Below are 6801 nucleotides of genomic sequence, written 5' to 3'. Positions count from 1 at the left end.
GCTCTAAGCTTGTGCGAGGAAATAAGACCATACATAAATACGCTGCTCGGCAGGGAGCTTGTACCTGGCACTACTTCTACTGTCGTGCTGAGAGATCTTCCTAGGAAGTTTTGCTTCTTATGACCCCACTGTCTGGAGTTTGGCGGGTGGCAATGCGGAGCACAGTTTTCTAATCTGGTATCTCTCTTTTGATGGCTATAATTTGCCCCAGGAAGGAAGCTCCCCGTGGGCACAAAGCCTTTGCAAATCTTGCCAAATAAAGTCCCTGCTTTTCTTGGCAAGATACACACAAGATCCCATTCCTTGCTTGACTGCTGCTTTCCTGTGTTTTGGTATTGCATGTTTGTGTTCTCATTCCCTCTCAATAATTGAGAGCTTTGTTGGTACACCCCCCAATGCTGGAACGGGGAGGTTGGCTGGCCTGCTGCGTATCCAATACGGGCTTGGGGCTGAATGCTGCTCAGCTGGATCAAGGGGAATGCAGTCCTCTTACCCCACGTGATGCTGCAGCAGCCCTAATGGGGCTACTTGCATCTGCGCTACCTCAAGAGGTGGCCCCGATCCGAGCAGCCCAGAGCTGCTCCACCGCCTGGGACTGGGGTTAGGATCCAGCACAAGTACTGGATCCTGGCCTCATCTCCTGCTCACCCATGGTCCACCCTGGGGCCCGCCTTCTCTTCCCCCACCCTGAAATGCCTCCCTCCCCATGCCCCCCCAAACCCCTGCACCAACTCTTGACTGACATGGACTTACTTTTCCACCAGCCCAATGGGGCCCTCCTTGGATGGTGGTGCACTAGCCCCACTCTGAGTGTGGTGGAGGGAGGTGCCCCTCACTATGTAAAAGTGTGTCCCCAATTATATCTGCGAAATTAAAAGCCTGGCCTGTACGGTGAGGCTGCTAATGTGAGCAGGTGCCCGAGAAAATTAAATATTCGTCTCCCTGCCCCACTGAAGGGAAAGCTGACCTGGCTTGGCATAGACTTGATCTGGGGACGGGTAAGCGATGACCATTAGTATTTGAGCCAAAGTCTTGGAGAGATTATATGGCTCAATACTGGCTCAATTATATGGCTCAACACTTTTGGGCTGGCACAAGGGATTTGCACTGGCCAAAGGTGCTTTTAGTGCCCACAGTCCCGTCCCCCCCCATATTGATGGAATTGGTTTCTGGAGTTTCAGATATCTGCGTTTCACAAATGTCCCCCCCATTGTGCTCACCTCATATGTTTTTGTTCGGTTATCCTGTTTGTCTCCAAACGGCTTCCTCTTCATGCCTGACTGTCAGTGCTAACAAGCTACTGTGAAGAGGAAGCTATATGGAGGGCTTGCGCTGAGCAACTGTAAATACAGGGTTCACTGCTATCTGTGGTTTCAGGTATCCGTGATAGCAGCAGGAAACGATTCCCCACTGATTCAAGGAAATGATGATATCTCATGAATTCTGCATTGTAATGGTTACATCTTTACAGATCGGTCATAATATGTTCTAAGGAAGTGGCTTTCCTTTGGGCACAAATTATTGAACCTATCATCGTAAGCCCACCATGACTTTCCCATAGATGTTGTTAGAGGCAGTGGTGCCTGGGGTGGTGACATTGCGATGTCACATGATGTGAGACAGCAACTGTTATCCTGCACATGCCCAATCTTGTCTGATCTCGGAAGCTAAGCAGGGTCAGGCCTGGTTCGTACTTGGATGGGAGACCGCCTGGGAATACCAGGTGCTGTAGGCTTATACCATAGTCTTGCGAGACTGAAGGTTGCCAACTAAGATGTTGTGATGTCATTTCAAGGTTCTTGCAGAGAAGGTGATGGTGGCATCAGCTTTGTAATCTTGCCCCATTCCTTCTCCTTTGGAGGCTTGGAAACAAAAAGAGGAGGCCTCTACATACCTGGGAATATGTCCGCCACTGCTGCTGCTTCTCCCATCACCGCCATCTTGGTTGGGCCTCATGCAGCATCCCTTCTAGCCTGACACCCGGGGTAGACTACCCCCTGCCGCCTGCTTGTTATACCACTGGTGTCTCTTTTTGTGGCTCCTCTAATGGTTTCTGAATATTCCCACTCCCCTTGCAGAGCCCTGCGCTGCATCTCATCCCATTGCCAACACCCCCTTGTTTCCCAGCCATGGCTTTTCAAGGGAGTCAGGGGCCTTCAGTGGTGATGAGAGAATGGAAAGATGCACTGCACAAGCACGTGTTGTGCCAGCAGGCCTCTGGGTGCTACCCATTGATTTTGCCTTTCACTCCACACTGGTTCATCTGATGGAAGAATCCTTGTTCTGTTAGCCTGCTTGCAGCCAGGGTCAATGCAGCCTTTTTGATCAGCCTGTGGCAACATTGATCCGGGTTGATTTTAGTCTCGAGGAGGCGTCTGCAAGCCCATCATTCTGTACATAAAGGCACTCGCAAACCAAAACAAACATCACTTACATATTTAAAAGTGAGTGTTTTGGCCTTGCATCTGAAGCTGAAATGTAGCCCATGGGAGGGACATAAATTCCCTTCAAGTGTTACACTTTAGTAGAGCTCAGCTTTTTGTCATGCAAAAAAGATCGGAATAATTTTTGCAGCCAGCTGCAATTCCTCTGGGACGCCCGGCATTGTGCAGCAAGCAATCTTGTCAAAGGCGGAAATAAACGCCTCCAGCTTCCCTAGTTTAATGATCTTATCCTTTCCTTCAAAGCATTACATGGTTAAACTACTGGGGAATAACATTCGAAGCAGAGAAATCTGAATGCAGCCCAGTTGTTTTCCACTTACCCTAATATGACTGACAAGTGTTATTCATAAAGAAAAAGGGGGAAAACATTCCATCAGACCACTTTTCAACAGCACACTATTTATATTATTTGTTAGACACAGTGGCTCCCTTCGTCATCTTTGTTACTTGTAACGGCCAGGCTTGTTCATTAAGCTGGAGGATATTTTTGGCACAATCCTAGTGAGATTTGGCACATTTTTTTTGATACAATCCTATTGAGATTGTATTTTCCGGCACAGTCCTATCGAGATTCCTGCGCTGCGATGTAGCAGTGCCAAAATGGCCTCCGCTGTATCCATTGTGGGAACAGAGGCTGCTGGCAGTCTCCCCAAAGGAAGGGGACATTCGTCTCTTTCCTCCAGGGTAAGTCCCAGCAGCTGCGATGGGACTACATGGGCGTGCACCAGCAAAATCACTGGTGCAAGTCTAACCAAACCTGTACTGGGAAATCAGGACTGGGAAGGGGGTAGGATATTGTGGTAGACACTGCCACTCTTCCTGCCCCCTCACAGGTCCAATATGTCCTCCCCCATCCTGTTACACCCCTCCCTACCTCAATTCCTCCCTCTTCCATTGGCCCACAGAGAAACTACCTATTCCAGTGCAGGCATCTGACTGGTGCCAGCAAGCTGGCACAAGTCTCTCTGCCAGCACCATGACCCCACACTGCCACAATGTGTCTTATGGCACATTTGAGACAGCATGCGTGCTCATTTCGCTGGCACTGTGCAGCCCATTTGTTTCTTTAAGTAGGAAAGAAACTATTGGAAGCTAATCTTAATCAGATTTTTAAAAAGGATATCAGCCTATTCAACATAAGCATGTCCAGCACTTGCACCATCACTCTCTGAAAGCTAGAGGAGGAGGTGCTGATGCTGCTTTAACAGAAAAGCACTTTCCCTTACAGTCCCGGCAAGTTTAGCAGCGGCTGCACACCAGTTCGAAGGATTAAGCACCCATTAGCACATTGAATTAAAGAGCAAAGCGGATTTGTTGTTGAGCTTATGATGGCAATTATGCCTCCCCATTTAGTTGCTTAAACCTAGTCAACAAATACATCCAACCACTTAATCTAATGCTCAATTAACAATTCAACATTTGCAACAGAAAAAAAAGGAGACTGGATTCTAGGCTCGGTCATCTTTCTTGAACATTGCAGAGATTCCTTGTTGTCTGATGAAACTGGACAAGCTTATATCACTATGGACCATGAAAAATGACATCAGCTCTTCTCCACCTCTTGGGGGGGGGGAGGAAGCAATTTACATACAAAGTGACTGTTACAAATGTAATAACAGTGAGAGCGCCACTCGCCAAAGTTTCCTTTGCGCTGCCTTTTTGAATCTCCATATCAAATAATGGCCTGCAATGGAAGGGGAAAGAGGTATTTGCTTTGAATCAGGAGAGAAAATAGAGCCAGGCTTCCTGGCAATCAAACCCTGAATGGATGTGTGCATTGTGCATTTTTTTACGACATGGAGCAGCAACCAAGAGTTTCCTGGGCCTTTTGAAACCAACCTGTGCTTTGCATGTCCAGCTGCTATGCGCTCAGTTGGGTCATGTTATGTTATGCATTCTGCTCAACATGTTGTTTGACCCTAATTTATAGGTTTTATTTTATTTTCACATTTTTACACCTCCCTCAAAATGGTTTAAAGTCAGTCAAAGTTCATTAAAAAAAATCTATAAAATCACAATACAATCAGAAAGCAGAGAGAGAGAGAGAGAGAGAGAGAGAGAGAGAGAGAGAGAGAGAGAGAGACTGGTGACTAAAAGAATTAGCAACCTTCTAACAGTCCATTGCCCTCAAAACTCTCAGATAAATAAAGCTGTTTTAAATAAAGAGGGAGGATGGCATGAACCTTCCTTGGGACTGAGTTACCATGGTTAAGAGAGACTGTGGCCTCTGTCCTACTAATGGCCTTGTGTTGCCAGAACTAGTGTTTCAGTAGCACAACGCACTTTATGGTGGTGTGAAAGCCAGGCCACTGTTGTGCACTGCTAGGCCACTATGGTGAGAAACAAGGCACACATGGCCAGGAAGTTTCAAAGGCACTGGTAAGTTGGTGGACGTAGCAAGGATGGGGAAGAGGTGGTTCTGGGGCAGGGACGACAGGGGGTGGGGAGTAGGCCAGAGGGGGAGGATCTCAACAGTAAACATGCACACCAGATCCTAGCTCCCGAGCCCCCATTTTCTCACCTTAGATTTATGCCAGCTTATGTAGCTGGTGTGGATCTAAGGTGACCCATAGGCCACTAGAAGGCTTAAGCAGACATAAGCTATACCTCTGGCAGAGCTTTTGATTGCTCTCCCCACCACTGGATGCAGCACACACTCCAACAGTTTGGCTGCATTGGCACCAGTGTTGGGGGTTAGGATTGGGCAGCTAGTCTTCCACCAGTCTCAGGAATGTATAGACTATACTACATTAGCAGCAACATAAGATTTTGTCGGACATGGACAACTGAGTCCTAAAGCACAGATTTTAAGGAAGGAGACACTCTGTGAATAAAACTCAGCATACTGATGAAAGACAATCAATTTAGTGATTAGTGAGCAATGGGAGGAGAGTAACTAAGGCAAAGCCTGAATAGATGATGGTTTGTAAATGCTAAATTCACTCTGTAACAGTCTGATTTTCTTAAAAATACTCCTCTTAATAATACCTAATGACAGTGCTCCAAACCAGCATTGTACAGGAGCAGGGGCCTTTAGTGGTCTCCGTAGGCATGATTTCATCTCCACGTTGATGACTCTTCTGCCTGTGCTCTACAAGCTGCTGAGTGGCTTTTATAGACCCAAACAAGCTCTCAGTTCCTGCCAATCACTTTCGCTTCTTGATTGCTTCTAGATAACCGGGGGAGGAGGAGGAGACAAAATATCGTGCAAAGGAATGGTAAGAAGAACTTCAAGCAAGAGTCCCCTTTGTTGTGCAGTTTGTTCAGAATCTTCTAAATCAGTGGTTCTCACACATTTAGCGCCGGGACCCTCTTGTTAGAATGAGAATCTGTTGGGACCCACCGGAAGTGTTGTCATGACTGAAAGTGACCTCATAAAGTAGGAAAATTTTTAACCATCCTAGGCTGCAATCCTACCCACACTTACCCAGGAGTAAGTCCCATTGACTATCATTGTTAACAGAACATACAGGGTAGCTTGTTAAAAAGTACAGGTAACATTTTCCCAAATGCAGTCACATACCATGGGAGCATCAAGTCCAATATATTAAAAATAAAATATTGAAATGAATGGGGACCCACCTGAAATTGGCTCGCAACCCATCTTAATGGATCCCGACCCACAGTTTGAGAAACACTGCTCTTGCTTGAGAAATTCTTGATGCTCTTGATTCTGTATTTAAAAGCCATGACAGTTCAGTAGAAACAGAGAAATGAACATACTTCAAAATCTGTTTCTACCATATTATATTGGATGGGAATGAAAAAGCAGAGAGGAGCTTTTTTCCCCCCTTTCCTTCCATCGTATCATGTTCTTTATTCTTAGCAATGTTGCAAAGAAATGAAAGTTAATCATGAATGACAAGTAAGAGTAAACAGTCCATATTTTAAAGGAGCAGTGCTATAGTCATCTAAGAGTGAGGAAGTCTCTGAGCAGCCAATAATCAATACATACCAGCATTCATATTGATTAACTACCAACCACCAACAATAAGGAATTATAGACACATGATGCGATATAAACTTACTGGGCAAAAATAAATGGCATGACTCATGGAAAGAAAAACAAAACAGCCAAGCAACAAGAGAATTCAGGCACATTCAAATGGGTGCATTTAGATTGATTTAAAAGAGGGGAAAAATGGGCGTAATGACATTTTGTGGAGTAACCAATATAAATCTGCAGTGCGCAGAGTGGGTGCACCAGGGAGCTATTTATTTTCTCCATATCCACATTTGATTCTGGGCAAAGTTTTTTGTTTTCCTGCTATCATTGTTTGCATCGGGAAATTGCATTTAGCACCATTTTGCCTTTGTGTGTTTAAAAAAAAAAATGAGATGACATTTTTTCACCTGT

Source organism: Tiliqua scincoides, chromosome 7 (genome assembly GCF_035046505.1).
Source record: "Tiliqua scincoides isolate rTilSci1 chromosome 7, rTilSci1.hap2, whole genome shotgun sequence".
Classification (NCBI taxonomy): domain Eukaryota; kingdom Metazoa; phylum Chordata; class Lepidosauria; order Squamata; family Scincidae; genus Tiliqua; species Tiliqua scincoides.
This window is presented reverse-complemented; position numbering follows the sequence as displayed.